The following is a 20,458-nucleotide window of genomic DNA, read 5'->3' on the forward strand; positions in this document are numbered from 1 at the left end:
TTAGAGAGAGCAGGGGTAATGAGCACTGAGAGTGAGGGGCTTTCATAGTTAGAGAGAGTAGGGGTAATGAGCACTGAGAGTGAGGGGCTTTCATAGTTAGAGAGAGCAGGGGTAATGAGCCCTGAGAGTGAGGGGCTTTCATAGTTAGAGAGAGTAGGGGTAATGAGCCCTGAGAGTGAGGGGCTTTCATAGTTAGAGAGAGCAGGGGTAATGAGCCCTGAGAGTGAGGGGCTTTCATAGTTAGAGAGAGTAGGGGTAATGAGCCCTGAGAGTGAGGGGCTTTCATAGTTAGAGAGAGCAGGGGTAATGAGCACTGAGAGTGAGGGGCTTTCATAGTTAGAGAGAGTAGGGGTAATGAGCCCTGAGAGTGAGGGGCTTTCATAGTTAGAGAGAGCAGGGGTAATGAGCCCTGAGAGTGAGGGGCTTTCATAGTTAGAGAGAGTAGGGGTAATGAGCACTGAGAGTGAGGGGCTTTCATAGTTAGAGAGAGCAGGGGTAATGAGCCCTGAGAGTGAGGGGCTTTCATAGTTAGAGAGAGCAGGGGTAATGAGAGTGAGGGTCTTTCATAGTTAGAGAGAGCAGGGGTAATGAGCCCTGAGAGTGAGGGGCTTTCATAGTTAGAGAGAGTAGGGGTAATGAGCACTGAGAGTGAGGGGCTTTCATAGTTAGAGAGAGCAGGGGTAATGAGAGTGAGGGTCTTTCATAGTTAGAGAGAGCAGGGGTAATGAGCCCTGAGAGTGAGGGGCTTTCATAGTTAGACAGTGTAGGGGTAATGAGCACTGAGAGTGAGGGGCTTTCATAGTTAGAGTAGGGGTAACGAGCCCTGAGAGTGAGGGGCTTTCATAGTTAGAGAGAGCAGGGGTAATGAGCCCTGAGAGTGAGGGGCTTTCATAGTTAGAGAGAGTAGGGGTAATGAGCACTGAGAGTGAGGGGCTTCCATAGTTAGAGAGAATAGGGGTAATGAGCCCTGAGAGTGAGGGTCTTTCATAGTTAGAGAGAGTAGGGGTAATGAGCACTGAGAGTGAGGGGCTTTCATAGTTAGAGAGAGTAGGGGTAATGAGCCCTGAGAGTGAGGGTCTTTCATAGTTAGAGAGAGCAGGGGTAATGAGCCCTGAGAGTGAGGGGCTTTCATAGTTAGAGAGAGCAGGGGTAATGAGCACTGAGAGTGAGGGGCTTTCATAGTTAGAGAGAGCAGGGGTAATGAGCACTGAGAGTGAGGGGCTTTCATAGTTAGAGGGAGCAGGGGTAATGAGCACTCCAGCTGTGACCTCTGACACCATACTTTGATGGTCCTTCTTGATGGTTCCAAATATACCCTCAGATCAGGTTTTTTTGTCTTCTCTCCTTTGACTTCCTCACCTGGAGTGGAGAAGCTGTCCCGCTTCCTCCCTCTGCAGCTGCCAGGTCCCAGGCTTTCATGTACACCCTCTGAAAGTAAGCGAGCGAATGATAAGGGAGCGTGCCCCGTTTAGCAGGGTCAGGCTCATGCTGTTTAGCCGGTGATCTACTGAATGTATGAGAATAGTGTCAGCACACTGCCCGGGGAATGCCGAATCATCCTGCATCACTCGTTAAGTGGCGTTTCAAGCTGTGCATGCTAACCCTTTTTTAGTGCATAGACCCTGGTATGTATTACTTTGCCAAGGCATGTAGGAATTGTCAAACCAAGAAATGTTCCCAAATGTGAATTTGAGAGGCGAGAAGAGAAGTGCATTTCTGCTGGGAAAGAGAGGGAGGGAGGTGAGTAATCTGTCCAGATATTACCTTCAGCTTAACATTTTTATTGATTAAATCAACAAATACAGGCACTCAGACTGCCGAAGGCATTTCAATGAAAAAAGGAGATAAATCAACTTATCTAACAAAGTCCATTAAGCAAACTTGAAAATTAGTGCACCGTAAGAGAGAGGAGTAAGATGAGAGCTATCATAAAATAGAGAAAGCAATTCTTAAGAAATAAGGTCTCGTGCAGAAACGTACAGGAGATCGCAGCTTCTACAGAGTCGGTCCTGGCATTTAGGAGACGTACCAAAAGCAATCTTCCCAGATAACAAGGAGGACAAACGCGACATGACACAGTAAAAAGTAGCCCCCCTCAGTATCAACTTAGGCCTAAATATAAAAAAAACCGTCTCCTATTTTTATTCTGGGATGAGCAATACCAGAAAACATAAGAACATAAGATTTGCCAAACTGGGTCAGACCAAGGGTCCATCAAGTCCAGCATCCTGTTTCCAACAGTGGCCAATCCCGGTCACAAGTTCCTGGCAGGATCCCAAGCTGCTTATCCCAAGAATAAGCAGTGGATTTCTGTAACTCCAGCTTAATAATGGTTTATGGACTTTTCCTCCAGGAACTTGGCCAAACTTTTTTTAAATGCAACTGTACTAATAACTTTCACCATGTCCTCTGGCAACAAATTCCAGAGCTTAATTATGCATTGAGTAAAAAAATGTTTTCTCTTATTAGTTTTAAATGTATTACCCAGTAACTTCATTGTGGGTCCATCTTTGTTCTTTTTGAAAGAGTAAACAATAGATTAACATTTACTCGTTCCACTCCACTCGTTATTTTGTAGACTTCTATCATATCTCCCCTCAGCCGTCTCTTCTCCAAGCTGAAGAGTCCTAACCTCTTTAGCCTTTCCTCATAGGGGAGCTATTCCATCCCCTTTATCATTTTGGTTGCCCTTCTCTGTACCTTTCCTAATTCTGCTGTATCTTTCTTGAGATGTGGTGACCACAACTGCACACAATACTCAAGATGAGGTCGCACCATGGAGTGATACAGAGGCATTATGATATTCTCTGTTTTATTCTCCATTCCTTTCCTAATAATCCCCAGCATTCTGTTTGTGTATGATATATGAACACAAGATGAGGTCGCACCATGGAGTGATACAGAGGCATTAGGATATTCTCTGTTTTATTCTCCATTCCTTTCCTAATAATACCCAGGATTCTGTTTGTATATCATATATGAACACAAGATGAGGTCGCACCGTGGAGTGATACAGAGACATTATGATATTCTCTGTTTTATTCTCCATTCCTTTCCTAATAATCCCCAGCATTCTGTTTAAGAACATAAGAACATAAGAAAATGCCATACTGGGTCAGACCAAGGCTCCATCAAGCCCAGCATCCTGTTTCCAACAGTGGCCAATCCAGGCCATAAGAACCTGGCAATTACCCAAAAACTAAGTCTATTCCATGTAACCATTGCTAATGGCAGTGGCTATTCTCTAAGTGAACTTAATAGCAGGTAATGGACTTCTCCTCCAAGAACTTATCCAATCCTTTTTTAAACACAGCTATACTAACTGCACGAACCACATTCTCTGGCAACAAATTCCAGAGTTTAATTGTGCGTTGAGTAAAAAAGAACTTTCTCCGATTAGTTTTAAATGTGCCCCATGCTAACTTCATGGAGTGCTCCCTAGTCTTTCTACTATCCGAAAGAGTAAATAACCGATTCACATCTACCCGTTCTAGACCTCTCATGATTTTAAACACCTCTATCATATCCCCCCTCAGTCGTCTCTTCTCCAAGCTGAAAAGTCCTAACCTCTTTAGTCTTTCCTCATAGGGGAGTTGTTCCATTCCCTTTATCATTTTGGTAGCCCTTCTCTGTACCTTCTCCATCGCAATTATATCTTTTTTGAGATGCGGCGACCAGAATTGTACACAGTATTCAAGGTGCGGTCTCACCATGGAGCGATACAGAGGCATTATGACATTTTCCGTTTTATTCACCATTCCTTTTCTAATAATTCCCAACATTCTGTTTGCTTTTTTGACTGCCGCAGCACACTGCACCGACGATTTCCATGTGTTATCCACTATGACACCTAGATCTCTTTCTTGGGTTGTAGTACCTGATATGGAACCCAACATTGTGTAATTATAGCATGGGTTATTTTTCCCTATATGCATCACCTTGCACTTATCCACATTAAATTTCATCTGCAATTTGGATGCCCAATTTTCCAGTCTCACAAGGTCTTCCTGCAATTTATCACAATCTGCTTGTGATTTAACTACTCTGAACAATTTTGTGTCATCTGCAAATTTGATTATCTCACTCGTCGTATTTCTTTCCAGATCATTTATAAATATATTGAACAGTAAGGGTCCCAATACAGATCCCTGAGGCACTCCACTGTCCACTCCCTTCCACTGAGAAAATTGCCCATTTAATCCTACTCTCTGTTTCCTGTCTTTTAGCCAGTTTGCAATCCACGAAAGGACATTGCCACCTATCCCATGACTTTTTACTTTTCCTAGAAGCCTCTCATGAGGAACTTTGTCAAACGCCTTCTGAAAATCCAAGTATACTATATCTACTGGTTCACCTTTATCCACATGTTTATTAACTCCTTCAAAAAAGTGAAGCAGATTTGTGAGGCAAGACTTGCCCTGGGTAAAGCCATGCTGACTTTGTTCCATTAAACCATGTCTTTCTATATGTTCTGTGATTTTGATGTTTAGAACACTTTCCACTATTTTTCCTGGCACTGAAGTCAGGCTAACCGGTCTGTAGTTTCCCGGATCGCCCCTGGAGCCCTTTTTAAATATTGGGGTTACATTTGCTATCCTCCAGTCTTCAGGTACAATGGATGATTTTAATGATAAGTTACAAATTTTTACTAATAGGTCTGAAATTTCATTTTTTAGTTCCTTCAGAACTCTGGGGTGTATACCATCCGGTCCAGGTGATTTACTACTCTTCAGTTTGTCAATCAGGTCTACCACATCTTCTAGGTTCACCGTGATTTGATTCAGTCCATCTGAATCATTACCCATGAAAACCTTGAACACATGAACACAAGATGAGGATGCACCATGGAGTGATACAGAGACATTATGATATTCTCTGTTTTATTCTCCATTCCTTTCCGAATAATCCCCAGCATTCTGTTTGTGTATGATATATGAACACAAGATGAGGATGCACCATGGAGCGATACAGAGACATTACGATATTCTCTGTTTTATTCTCCATTCCTTTCCTAATAATCCCCAGCATTCTGTTTGTGTATGATATATGAACACAAGATGAGGATGCACCATGGAGCGATACAGAGGCATTAGGATATTCTCTGTTTTATTCTCCATTCCTTTCCTAATAATCCCCAGCATTCTGTTTGTGTATGATATATGAACACAAGATGAGGATGCACCATGGAGTGATACAGAGGCATTATGATATTCTCTGTTTTATTCTCCATTCCTTTCCTAATAATCCCCAGCATGTTTGTGTATGATATATGAACACAAGATGAGGATGCACCATGGAGTGATAAAGAGGCATTAGGATATTCTCTGTTTTATTCTCCATTCCTTTCCTAATAATCCCCAGCATTCTGTTTGTGTATGATATATGAACACAACATGAGGTCACACCATGGAGTGATACAGAGACATTATGATATTCTCTGTTTTATTCTCCATTCCTTTCCTAATAATCCCCAGCATTCTGTTTGTGTATGATATATGAACACAAGATGAGGATGCACCATGGAGTGATACAGAGGCATTATGATATTCTCTGTTTTATTCTCCATTCCTTTCCTAATAATCCCCAGCATTCTGTTTGTGTATGATATATGAACACAAGATGAGGATGCACCATGGAGTGATACAGAGGCATTAGGATATTCTCTGTTTTATTCTCCATTCCTTTCCTAATAATCCCCAGCATTCTGTTTGTGTATGATATATGAAGACAAGATGAGGATGCACCATGGAGTGATACAGAGGCATTATGATATTCTCTGTTTTATTCTCCATTCCTTTCCTAATAATCCCCAGCATTCTGTTTGTGTATGATATATGAACACAAGATGAGGATGCACCATGGAGTGATACAGAGGCATTATGATATTCTCTGTTTTATTCTCCATTCCTTTTCTAATAATCCCCAGCATTCTGTTTGTGTATGATATATGAACACAAGATGAGGTCGCACCATGGAGTGATACAGAGGCATTATGATATTCTCTGTTTTATTCTCCATTCCTTTTCTAATAATCCCCAGCATTCTGTTTGTGTATGATATATGAACACAAGATGAGGTCGCACCATGGAGTGATACAGAGACATTATGATATTCTCTGTTTTATTCTCCATTCCTTTCCTAATAATCCCCAGCATTCTGTTTGTGTATGATATATGAACACAAGATGAGGTCGCACCATGGAGTGATACAGAGACATTATGATATTCTCTGTTTTATTCTCCATTCCCTTCCTAATAATCCCCAGCATTCTGTGTGTGTATGATATATGAACACAAGATGAGGATGCACCATGGAGTGATACAGAGGCATTATGATATTCTCTGTTTTATTCTCCATTCCTTTCCTAATAATCCCCAGCATTCTGTTTGTGTATGATATATGAACACAAGATGAGGATGCACCATGGAGCGATACAGAGACATTATGATATTCTCTGTTTTATTCTCCATTCCTTTCCTAATAATCCCCAGCATTCTGTTTGTGTATGATATATGAACACAAGATGAGGTCGCACCATGGAGTGATACAGAGACATTATGATATTCTCTGTTTTATTCTCCATTCCTTTCCTAATAATCCCCAGCATTCTGTTTGTGTATGATATATGAACACAAGATGAGGTCGCACCATGGAGTGATACAGAGACATTATGATATTCTCTGTTTTATTCTCCAGTCCTTTCCTAATAATTCCCAGCATTCTGTTTGTGTATGATATATGAACACAAGATGAGGATGCACCATGGAGTGATACAGAGACATTATGATATTCTCTGTTTTATTCTCCATTCCTTTCCTAATAATCCCCAGCATTCTGTTTGTGTATGATATATGAACACAAGATGAGGATGCACCATGGAGTGATACAGAGGCATTATGATATTCTCTGTTTTATTCTCCATTCCTTTCCTAATAATCCCCAGCATTCTGTTTGTGTATGATATATAAACACAAGAAGAGGATGCACCATGGAGGGATACAGAGGCATTAGGATATTCTCTGTTTTATTCTCCATTCCTTTCCTAATAATCCCCAGCATTCTGTTTGTGTATGATATATGAACACAAGATGAGGATGCACCATGGAGTGATACAGAGACATTATGATATTCTCTGTTTTATTCTCCATTCCTTTCCTAATAATCCCCAGCATTCTGTTTGTGTATGATATATGAACACAAGATGAGGATGCACCATGGAGTGATACAGAGGCATTATGATATTCTCTGTTTTATTCTCCATTCCTTTCCTAATAATCCCATGCATTCTGTGTGTGTATGATATATGGACACAAGATGAGGATGCACCATGGAGTGATACAGAGACATTATGATATTCTCTGTTTTATTCTCCATTCCTTTCCTAATAATCCCCAGCATTCTGTTTGTGTATGATATATGAACACAAGATGAGGATGCACCATGGAGTGATACAGAGACATTAGGATATTCTCTGTTTTATTCTCCATTCCTTTCCTAATAATGCCCAACTTTCTCTTTGCTTTCTTGGCTGCTGCTGCACACTGAGCAGGAGATTTCAATGTATTATCAGCGATGTTGCCTCGATCCTTTTCCTGAGTGCTGACTCCTAATGTGGAACCTTGCATTGCGCGGCTATAATTTGGGTTACTCTTCCCTAAGTGCATCACTTTGCACTGGTCCACATTAAATGTAATTTCTCATTTGCATGTTCAGTCTCCCACTTTTGCAAGGTCCTCTTGTAATTTCCAAAAATCTTTTTGTGATTTAACAGCTTTGAATAAATTTGCCAATGACACAAAACTATTCAAAGTGGTTCAATCACAAGTGGATTGTAACTGGGCATGCAAATGGCAAATGAAATTTAATGTGGACAAGTGCAAAGCAATGCACTTAGAGAAGAGAAACCCAAGTTATAGCTACGCAATGTGAGGTTCCACATTAGGAGTCACCACCCAGGAAAAGGATGGAGGTGAAATCTGCTCAGTGCGCAGCAGCCGCCAGGAAACCTATGCATCTTCCAACCTCTATATAAAACATTGTGATTCTTGGAAAAATATCTAAGCAAAAATTCTCCCTCTGAATCCGATACTAACTGAACTAAGAGAGTTGCAGTACTAGAGGTCACAGATATTGAAGCTACAAAATATGAAAATTATCAATATACTATCCAGGGGAGATTATATATTTTGGAAATCGGAGTAAAGTTTTCTATGGGAATTTTAAGAGCCTCGATTACATATCATATTGTTGCGATTGTGCTTGTGGGAGGGACCCGTGAGCGGGCCTCACTCACCATCCGACTCCTCTCGTGCTGCCTTGCCGCCTCGGCCTTGCCACTGCACTCTGTGGATCCAGAGACGCCGCCATTTTCCATGCACCTACGAGCTCCCATCACTGCCGTTTTCTTCGCGCCCTGTGCGCCGTTCACTCTGCTGGGCCGCCTCGCTCCTGCACGGCCTGGAAAAGCTGCCTCTGCGTGGTCCTGACTCCACCTGGTCTATGCGGCGGAGACACCACCGGGCTGCCGCCAGCTTCCGACCCTGCTGGCTCCGTCTCCCTAGTCGTGTGAGCGCCACTGCTTAAGATTTAAAGGGACCGTGGTGGGAAAAGCCCCACAGCCCCTCCTGATGAAGAGCTCTTCAGTCAGTTCTTCAGAGCCTTGGCAAAGGTCTGCTAGCACTTCCTCTTTCAGGTTCCTGGTCCCCTGGTTCTTGTGTTCTCTTCGCCTCATTCCTGGTCCCAAGCCTTTGTCCTGTCTAGAGTCTTCAGAGTCTTTGCTGCTGCTTCAAGTCTTCAGAAGTCCTTCCTAGTTCCTGAGTCTGAGTTCCTAGTTCCTGAGTCTGATTCTGACATATTCTTGAGTTCTGTCCCTGGTCTTTGGAGTTCTTGTTCCAGCTTCCTCCTTGTTCCAGGTCTTTGAGTTCAGTACTTCTTCTGCTATTGGTATGGTCAGTGACCAGTCCCAGGGTTGTGTAGGGCGCGCAGCAGTGCCGGACTCTCTCAGAGCCTTCGTAGTGCTCCAAGTACTGAGCCTCCATCTGTCTTCACTCTCAAACCGCTTCCAAGTGGCAGTCCAATAGGGCTTTTATGTGCCCGGAGGCCTATCCCAGAAACTAGCATGGGTTGCTGGTGCTCAGTTCCTGGAGCGAGTTGGATGTCCATGTGTTCCTGTTCTGAGTCTTCGAGCGATCCTGTTCCAAGTCAAGTGAGTTTCCTATTTCAGCCAGCCTGTGCACGGATGCATTCACCTGCTAGTGGCGTGGGCCACAGCCAGCCCCTGGGTTGTATCGGGGCTCACGTTCTCAAGAGCCCAGCCATGCTGGCAACTATATGATGATCTCATCGTCTCTCTAGGAAAATCAATCAACCTTTCTCACATTTAACAAGAAGATATGTATTAGCATCAATCAAGAACATAAGAACATGCCATACTGGGTCAGACCAAGGGTCCATCAAGCCCAGCATCCTGTGTCCAACAGTGGCCAAACCAGGCCACAAGAACCTGGCAGGATAGCAAGGGGTAGGTAGATTCCAAGCTGCTTATCCCAGGAATAAGCAGTGGATTTCTGCAATTCCACCTTAATAATGGTTTATGGACTTTTCCTCCAGGGACTTGTCCAAACCTTTTTTAAATGTATTTATTTATTTTATTTAAAATCTTTTCTATACCGTCGCTAAGTTATATACCATCGCAACGGTTTACATGTAGGCACATATTTAATGTAGGTAAAAGTGTACTATAGTACATTCTAACAGGTTTACATGGAGGCACATATTTAATGTAGGTGAAAGTGTACTATAGTACATTCTAACAGGTTTACATGTAGGCACATATTTAATGTAGGTAAAAGCGTACTATAGTACATTCTAACAGGTTTACATGTAGGCACATATTTAATGTAAGTAAAAGTGTACTATAGTACATTCTAACAGGTTTACATGTAGGCACATATTTAATGCAGGTAAAAGCGTACTATAGTACATTCTAACAGGTTTACACGTAGGCACATGTTTAATGTAGGTAAAAGTGTACTATAGTACATTCTAACAGGTTTACACGTAGGCACATATTTAATGTAAGTAAAAGTGTACTATAGTACATTCTAACAGGTTTACATGTAGGCACATATTTAATGTAGGTAAAAGTGTACTATAGTACATTCTAACAGGTTTACACGTAGGCACATATTTAATGCAGGTAAAAGTGTACTATAGTACATTCTAACAGGTTTACATGTAGGCACATATTTAATGTAAGTAAAAGTGTACTATAGTACATTCTAACAGGTTTACATGTAGGCACATATTTAATGTAGGTAAAAGTGTACTATAGTACATTCTAACAGGTTTACATGTAGGCACATATTTAATGTAGGTAAAAGTGTACTATAGTACATTCTAACAGGTTTACATGTAGGCACATATTTAATGTAGGTAAAAGCGTACTATAGTACATTCTAACAGGTTTACATGTAGGCACATATTTAATGTAAGTAAAAGTGTACTATAGTACATTCTAACAGGTTTACACGTAGGCACATATTTAATGTAGGTAAAAGTGTACTATAGTACATTCTAACAGGTTTACACGTAGGCACATATTTAATGCAGGTAAAAGTGTACTATAGTACATTCTAACAGGTTTACACGTAGGCACATATTTAATGCAGGTAAAAGTGTACTATAGTACATTCTAACAGGTTTACATGTAGGCACATATTTAATGTAAGTAAAAGTGTACTATAGTACATTCTAACAGGTTTACATGTAGGCACATATTTAATGTAGGTAAAAGTGTACTATAGTACATTCTAACAGGTTTACATGGAGGCACATATTTAATGTAAGTAAAAGTGTACTATAGTACATTCTAACAGGTTTACATGGAGGCACATATTTAATGTAGGTAAAAGCGTACTATAGTACATTCTAACAGGTTTACATGTAGGCACATATTTAATGTAAGTAAAAGTGTACTATAGTACATTCTAACAGGTTTACATGTAGGCACATATTTAATGTAAGTAAAAGTGTACTATAGTACATTCTAACAGGTTTACATGTAGGCACATATTTAATGTAAGTAAAAGTGTACTATAGTACATTCTAACAGGTTTACATGTAGGCACATGTTTAATGTAGGTAAAAGTGTACTATAGTACATTCTAACAGGTTTACATGTAGGCACATATTTAATGTAAGTAAAAGTGTACTATAGTACATTCTAACAGGTTTACACGTAGGCACATATTTAATGTAGGTAAAAGTGTACTATAGTACATTCTAACAGGTTTACATGTAGGCACATATTTAATGTAAGTAAAAGTGTACTATAGTACATTCTAACAGGTTTACATGTAGGCACATATTTAATGTAGGTAAAAGTGTACTATAGTTCATTCTAACAGGTTTACATGTAGGCACATATTTAATGTAGGTAAAAGTGTACTATAGTACATTCTAACAGGTGCCGTCAAAGGTACGGTTACAATATATCATTAGACAACATAATTTTTAGAGAGGTGGGTCATGACTAAGTGTACCAGAGGTACTTTCACGGATAAATTTATCATACATAGTGTTATCAATATGCTTACTGTGATGTAGAGTTCATAGACTACTCTACTGTATCGTCCTAAGTACTCTGTGTCGGTGCTTATCTGCCTATTCCTGAATAATTCCTATTCTCCCGTCTCTTTGTAAAATGCTTGTTTAAAAAGCCATGTTTTTAAACTTTTCTTAAATGCACTAATAGCTTTCACCACATCCTGTGGCAACAAATTCCAGAACTTAATTATGCATTGAGTAAAAAAATATTTTCTCTTATTAGTTTTAAAATGTATTACACAGTAACTTCATTGTGTGTCCCCTGGTCTTTGTACTTTTCGAAAGAGTAAACAACCGATTAACGTTTTCTCATTCCACTTCACTCATTATTTTATAAACCTCTATCATATCCCCCCTCAGCCGTCTCTTCTCCAAGCTGAACAGTCCTAACCTCTTCAGCCTTTCCTCATAGGGGAGCTGTTCCATCCAATTTATCATTTTGGTTGCCCTTCTCTGTACCTTTTCTGATTCTGCTATATCTTTCCTGAGATGTGGTGACCAGAACTGCACACAGTACTCAATTCCTAGCATTCTCTTTGCTATCTTGGCTGCTGCTGTACACTGAGCAGGAGATTTCAATGTATTATCAATGATGATGCCTCGATCCTTTTCCTGAGTGAAAGTTAAATGCTGTTGTATTAGATTTCTTTTTTTGCGCTTCCTCCAGTTATTAAGCCAGATTTGATAATATTGTTATCACTATTGCCAAGTGGCTCCAACTCTGTTACTTCTCGCATCAAATCCTGTTTTCCACTAAGGACTGGGTCTGAAATAGTTTCCTCTCCTGTTGGTTCCTGCACCAGTTGTTCCATGAAGCAGTCATTTATTTCATCCAGGAACTTTACCTCTTTAGGATATCCTGATGTAACAGTCACCCAATCTATACTGGGGTAACTGAAATCCCCCATTATTACTGTGCTGCTGATTTTGTTATCTTCCCTACTTTCTTTTAGCATTTCATTGTTTGCTAGTTCATTCTGGCCAGTTGGATGGTAATATACCCCCATTGCTATTATATTCTTTTTTTTACCTGGAATTTCTATCCATAAATATTCAACATTGCATTTTGTGTCCTGAAGAACTTTTATCCTGTTTGTCTCAATGCTCTCTTTAACATATAGGGCCACCCTCCACCAACTTGATCCATCCTATCAATTCTCTATATTATGTACCCTGGTATCACACTGTCCCATTGGTTATCCTCCTTCCACCAGGTCTCTGAGATGTCAATTATATCTTCCTCTTCATCCACTGCTGTGCACTCTAACTCTCCCATCTTATTTGTTAGACTTCCAGCATTTGCATACAGATATTTCAAAGTATGTTTCTTCTTTGTATTATCAACTTGCTCATCAGATGATGGAGTAATTTGGAATCTTTCTCCATTTTAGTTAAAGGCACCTGGTCCCCTTTGTCATTTGTTGCTACCTCTGTACTGGGATGTCCTTTCTTCCGTCTTCTCTTAGTATCCTTCAGATACATCATTACGAACCATGCGCTGCTGAGCAACTGTCGGCTTTCCCCATTGTTCTAGTTTAAAAGCTGCTCTATCTCCTTTTTAAAGGTTAGTGCCAGCAGTCTGGTTCCACCCTGGTTAAGGTGGAGCCCATCCCTTCGGAAGAGACTCCCCCTTCCCCAAAAGGTTCCCCAGTTCCTTACAAAGCTGAACCCCTCTTCCCTGCACCATCGTCTCATCCAGGCATTGAGACTCCGGAGCTCTGCCTGCCTCTGGTGACCTGCATGTGGAACAGGAAGCATTTCAGAGAATGCTACCCTGGAGGTTCTGGATTTCAGCTTTCTACCTAAGAGCCTAAATTTGGCTTCCAGAACCTCCCTCTCACATTTTCCTATGTCGTTGGTGCCCACGTGTACCACGACAGCCAGCTCCTCCCCAGCACTATCTAAAATCCTATCTAGGTGACGCGTGAGGTCCGCCACCTTCGCACCAGGTAGGCAAGTTACCAGGCGATCCTCACGCCCACCCGCCACCCAGCTATCTACATTCCTAATAATCAAATCATCAGTTATAATGGCCGTCCTACTCAATAACTGTTCCTTCTGTTCAAGTTCTTTCACTTGACTTTCCCAACCATTTACTTTCTGAATTCATTCAGTTGTTTGGGCTTTAATATCCATGGATTCAGAGGAAATCTTTAGAAATTGTTCAGCAAGTTCTGTCTTATCTGGGAGGACGACGAGAGCTGCATATCTCAGAAATAAGCAGCTTGGGATCCTGCCTGGTTCTTATGGCCTGGTTTGGCCTCTGTTGGAAACAGGATACTGGGCTTGATGGACCCTTGGTCTGACCCAGCATGGCAGCTTCTTCTGTTCTTGTGTTATCGCCTTCCACAGAGTGAAAAAAAATCAAACGTTTCTGGATGCTTGATAACGTATTCCTGTACTTTCAAGAAATCATTAGTTGTGAAATTTCTAACCCCATTCCATTGGCGGATTCTGTCTCATTTCCCAATTCCTTCCCTCAGCAGTCATCTCTGCCGTGTTCCTCCGGCTGCTGAAACCTCCCTCACAGACTTTCCGCCATCTGACGGGTCGGTCGCATTCACGACATCCAACGGCAACCTTATCGTTGAGTGACAGAATAACCCCTTCTGAGAAGGTTTCCAAGCTCTCTCCCAGAAGACGTTACCTTTAAAGAAAAACGTTGCCCTCTGTACGGTGGAGAATTTCGAACATACTCCTGAGATGTAGCAGCACTCAGTATCAGCAAAGCCCAATCAGATCTTTATTCTTTAAAAGTACCTCCCGCAATCCACCTCTCCCCTTGAGAGTCTCTACCTAGCCAGCCTTCACTGGGTCATGGTGCCTCCCCATGGCAGCTCTGCAAGGCTGATGAGAAGGTCCATGCCAGGCCTGCTTTCCTGCTCATGCATTCCTATTGCAGGGTCTCTGAGAGAGGCCACAACTACACATCCATAGACGCAACGGTGGTAAACGCTTAGGCTCAGCCTGTTCTTGATGTCTTAGAGGCCGGGCCTCGAGACCCACAACAAATATGACGAGGTAGATTTGCATGCAATGCCACCGTTGTATGCAAATTTATCTTACGCATGCTCATTGGGGATATCTTGAAAACTTGGCCTGTTTTTGGCTCTCGGGGACTGGAGTTGGCCACCCCTGACCTAGAGTTTGTTGTCATGAACCAGTTGGAGGCTGCTCCATGTGACATCATTTGTGACTCAGTGGCAGCACAGCTGCAGGAGCAGCCACGGAGCAGCTTAGCAAGTGTCCCGTGCAATGTGAGGTGGGAGGTAATGCCTGGCAGCCAGGCAGCGATCTCTAAATGGCAGCTGGGTGGTGGGCACGTTCACCTGTACAGAGCAGCAGTTACAACGGCATCGGGCTTCCAAGGAGGGGAAACCGAGGTGAAAACCAAAACATAAGTGAGCATGAGGCGGAGATGGGAGGATAAGCCAGGCTGGAATCCAACGGCTTTGCTGGTGGCCACTTACTCTCCAGCAAGGCCACGGGGACTGAAAGTTCGGGCGGCAGCAGCCCGAGTTGGTTTTGGTGGCTGCTTGCATTGTTGTAAGTCTTGGAGGTGAGACGCAGAGGGTGAGGTCTGCGGACGGGATCTTGACTTGCAGAAGAAGAGATATCCATGGCAGGCAGCTGGGATGTATCCCTGGCAATGTGGATGGGCTGCTTGGCCTTTTCCTGACATCTGCCTTGCACAGGTATTAATGCCAGGCAGCTGGACAGTGAGCGTGCGGTGGGCATCAACAGCTGGCGCATGGACTCCAGCTGCACTTTTCCCTAAACACAGAGAACTAAAGCATATTTCCCTTTAGTGAACTTAACTCTGCTCCTGGTTTCTAAGCATGGTAACCTGCCAGATTCATCCATTTACATTAACAGTGATCCCAAGCTAAACCCAGGCAGGGCTGCATTAAATTCTTTTTGTTAAGGGCACAGATTGTGAAAGAGGAGTTGCTACAGAGGGGCTGTAATTCTAGGAGGACTGAGCTCGCCCACCCTGTGCAGTGAGCTGTTTCCTGCTCCATTGCCGCTCTGTTTGCTCTCTCCCCGTCTTGACAGGTCACTCAGCCCTCAGTCTGACAAATGGATAAGGGTTTGGGATGCAGCAGCGCCTTGTTGACTCAAGAGCTTTTAATGCAGAGCAAGATTGCTTTCCTCTCGTAGTCAGATCCCAGAGACAAAGCAACAGATCCAGAGCAGCAAAAACTTCTTGCTCTTCCCTTCCATGTACTGAGACCCCCCCCCCCCTCCCAACTCACACACACAGCTCTGCCCATGCACCTCACTCCTGCCCTGCAGCACCCCCTGCTATTCCAGTACTGAGACCCTCACACACAGCTCTGCCCATGCACCTCACTCCTGCCCTGCAGCACCCCCTGCTATTCCAGTACTGAGACCCTCACACACAGCTCTGCCAATGCACCTCACTCCTGCCCTGCAGCACCCCCTGCTATTCCAGTACTGAGACCCTCACACGCAGCTCTGCCAGTGCATCTCACTCCTGCCCTGCAGCACCCCCTGCTATTCCAGTACTGAGACGCTCACACGCAGCTCTGCCAGTGCATCACACTCCTGCCCTGCAGCACCCCCTGCTATTCCAGTACTGAGACGCTCACACGCAGCTCTGCCAGTGCACCTCACTCCTGCCCTGCAGCACCCCCTGCTATTCCAGTACTGAGACCCTCACACACAGCTCTGCCAATGTTCCTCACTCCTGCCCTGCAACACCCCCTGCTATTCCAGTACTGAGACCCTCACACACAGCTCTGCCAATGCACCTCACTCCTGCCCTGCAACACCCCCTGCTATTCCAGTACTGAGACCCTCACACACAGCTCTGCCAATGCACCTCACTCCTGCCCTGCAGCATCCCCTGCTATTCCAGTACTGAGACCCTCACACACAGCTCTGCCAATGCACCTCACTCCTGCCCTGCAGCACCCCCTGCTATTCCAGTACTGAGACCCTCACACACAGCTCTGCCAATGCACCTCACTCCTGCCCTGCAGCACCCCTGCTATTCCAGTACTGAGACCCTCACACACAGCTCTGCCAATGCACCTCACTCCTGCCCTGCAGCACCCCTGCTATTCCAATACTGAGACCCCCACACACAGCTCTGCCAATGCACCTCACTCCTGCCCTGCAGCACCCCCTGCTATTCCAGTACTGAGACCCTCACACACAGCTCTGCCAATGCACCTCACTCCTGCCCTGCAGCACCCCCTGCTATTCCAGTACTGAGACCCTCACACACAGCTCTGCCAATGTTCCTCACTCCTGCCCTGCAACACCCCCTGCTATTCCAGTACTGAGACCCTCACACACAGCTCTACCAATGCACCTCACTCCTGCCCTGCAACACCCCCTGCTATTCCAGTACTGAGACCCTCACACACAGCTCTGCCAATGCACCTCACTCCTGCCCTGCAGCATCCCCTGCTATTCCAGTACTGAGACCCTCACACACAGCTCTGCCAATGCACCTCACTCCTGCCCTGCAGCACCCCCTGCTATTCCAGTACTGAGACCCTCACACACAGCTCTGCCAATGCACCTCACTCCTGCCCTGCAGCACCCCTGCTATTCCAGTACTGAGACCCTCACACACAGCTCTGCCAATGCACCTCACTCCTGCCCTGCAGCACCCCTGCTATTCCAGTACTGAGACCCTCACACACAGCTCTGCCAATGCACCTCACTCCTGCCCTGCAGCACCCCCTGCTATTCCAGTACTGAGACCCTCACACACAGCTCTGCCAATGCACCTCACTCCTGCCCTGCAGCATCCCCTGCTATTCCAGTACTGAGACCCTCACACACAGCTCTGTCAATGCACCTTGTTGACTCAAGAGCTTTTAATGCAGAGCAAGATTGCTTTCCTCTCGTAGTCAGATCCCAGAGACAAAGCAACAGATCCAGAGCAGCAAAAACTTCTTGCTCTTCCCTTCCATGTACTGAGACCCCCCCCCCCCCCCCTCCCAACTCACACACACAGCTCTGCCCATGCACCTCACTCCTGCCCTGCAGCACCCCCTGCTATTCCAGTACTGAGACCCTCACACACAGCTCTGCCCATGCACCTCACTCCTGCCCTGCAGCACCCCCTGCTATTCCAGTACTGAGACCCTCACACACAGCTCTGCCCATGCACCTCACTCCTGCCCTGCAGCACCCCCTGCTATTCCAGTACTGAGACCCTCACACACAGCTCTGCCAATGCACCTCACTCCTGCCCTGCAGCACCCCCTGCTATTCCAGTACTGAGACCCTCACACACAGCTCTGCCAATGCACCTCACTCCTGCCCTGCAGCATCCCCTGCTATTCCAGTACTGAGACCCTCACACACAGCTCTGTCAATGCACCTTGTTGACTCAAGAGCTTTTAATGCAGAGCAAGATTGCTTTCCTCTCGTAGTCAGATCCCAGAGACAAAGCAACAGATCCAGAGCAGCAAAAACTTCTTGCTCTTCCCTTCCATGTACTGAGACCCCCCCCCCCTCCCAACTCACACACACAGCTCTGCCCATGCACCTCACTCCTGCCCTGCAGCACCCCCTGCTATTCCAGTACTGAGACCCTCACACACAGCTCTGCCAATGCACCTCACTCCTGCCCTGCAGCACCCCCTGCTATTCCAGTACTGAGACCCTCACACGCAGCTCTGCCAGTGCATCTCACTCCTGCCCTGCAGCACCCCCTGCTATTCCAGTACTGAGACGCTCACACGCAGCTCTGCCAGTGCACCTCACTCCTGCCCTGCAGCACCCCCTGCTATTCCAGTACTGAGACCTCACACACAGCTCTGCCAATGTTCCTCACTCCTGCCCTGCAACACCCCCTGCTATTCCAGTACTGAGACCCTCACACACAGCTCTGCCAATGCACCTCACTCCTGCCCTGCAGCATCCCCTGCTATTCCAGTACTGAGACCCTCACACACAGCTCTGTCAATGCACCTCACTCCTGCCCTGCAGCACCCCCTGCTATTCCAGTACTGAGACCCTCACACACAGCTCTGCCAATGCACCTCACTCCTGCCCTGCAGCACCCCCTGCTATTCCAGTACTGAGACCCTCACACACAGCTCTACCAATGCACCTCACTCCTGCCCTGCAGCACCCCCTGCTATTCCAGTACTGAGACCCCACACACAGCTCTGCCCATGCACCTCACTCCTGCCCTGCAGCACCCCCTGCTATTCCAGTACTGAGACCCTCACACACAGCTCTGCCAATGCACCTCACTCCTGCCCTGCAGCACCTCCTGCTATTCCAGTACTGAGACCCTCACACACAGCTCTGCCAATGCACCTCACTCCTGCCCTGCAGCACCCCCTGCTATTCCAGTACTGAGACCCTCACACACAGCTCTGCCAATGCACCTCACTCCTGCCCTGCAGCACCCCTGCTATTCCAGTACTGAGACCCTCACACACAGCTCTGCCAATGCACCTCACTCCTGCCCTGCAGCACCTCCTGCTATTCCAGTACTGAGACCCTCACACACAGCTCTACCAATGCACCTCACTCCTGCCTGCAGCACCCCCTGCTATTCCAGTACTGAGACCCTCACACACAGCTCTGCCAATGCCCCTCACTCCTGCCCTGCAGCACCACCTGCTATTCCATACCCAGCTCTGCCAGTGCACCTCACTCCTGCCCTGCAGCACCTCCTGCTATTCCAGTACTGAGACCTCACACACAGCTCTACCAATGCACCTCACTCCTGCCCTGCAGCACCCCCTGCTATTCCAGTACTGAGACCCTCACACACAGTTCTGCCAATGCACCTCACTCCTGCCCAGCAGCACCCCCTGCTATTCCAGTACTGAGACCCTCACACACAGCTCTGCCCATGCACCTCACTCCTGCCCTGCAGCACCCCCTGCTGTTCCAGTACTGAGACCCCCACACACAGCTCTGCCAATGCATCTCACTCCTACTCTGCAGCACTTCCTGCTATTCCAGTACTGAGACCCTCACACACAGCTCTGCCAATGCACCTCACTCCTGCCCTGCAGCACCCCCTGCTATTCCAGTACTGAGACCCTCACACACAGCTCTGCCAATGCACCTCACTCCTGCCCTGCAGCACCCCCTGCTATTCCAGTACTGAGACCCTCACACACAGCTCTGCCAATGCACCTCACTCCTGCCCTGCAGCACCCCCTGCTATTCCAGTACTGAGACCCTCACACACAGCTCTGCCAATGCACCTCACTCCTGCCCTGCAGCACCCCCTGCTATTCCAGTACTGAGACCCTCACACACAGCTCTGCCAATGCACCTCACTCCTGCCCTGCAGCACCCCCCGCTATTCCAGTACTGAGACCCTCACACACAGCTCTGCCAATGCACCTCACTCCTGCCCTGCAGCACCCCTGCTATTCCAGTACTGAGACCCTCACACACAGCTCTGCCAATGCACCTCACTCCTGCCCTGCAGCACCCCCTGCTATTCCAGTACTGAGACCCTCACACATAGTTCTGCCAATGCACCTCACTCCTGCCCTGCAGCACCCCCTGCTATTCCAGTACTGAGACCCTCACACACAGCTCTGCCAATGCACCTCACTCCTGCCCTGCAGCACCCCCTGCTATTCCAGTACTGAGACCCTCACACACAGCTCTGTCAATGCACCTCACTCCTGCCCTGCAGCACCCCCTGCTATTCCAGTACTGAGACCCTCACACACAGCTCTGCCAATGCACCTCACTCCTGCCCTGCAGCACCCCCTGCTATTCCAGTACTGAGACTCTCACACACAGCTCTGCCAATGCACCTCACTCCTGCCCTGCAGCACCCCCTGCTATTCCAGTACTGAGACCCTCACACACAGCTCTGTCAATG

This window comes from Rhinatrema bivittatum, chromosome 5 (genome assembly GCF_901001135.1).
Source record: "Rhinatrema bivittatum chromosome 5, aRhiBiv1.1, whole genome shotgun sequence".
Classification (NCBI taxonomy): Eukaryota; Metazoa; Chordata; class Amphibia; order Gymnophiona; family Rhinatrematidae; genus Rhinatrema; species Rhinatrema bivittatum.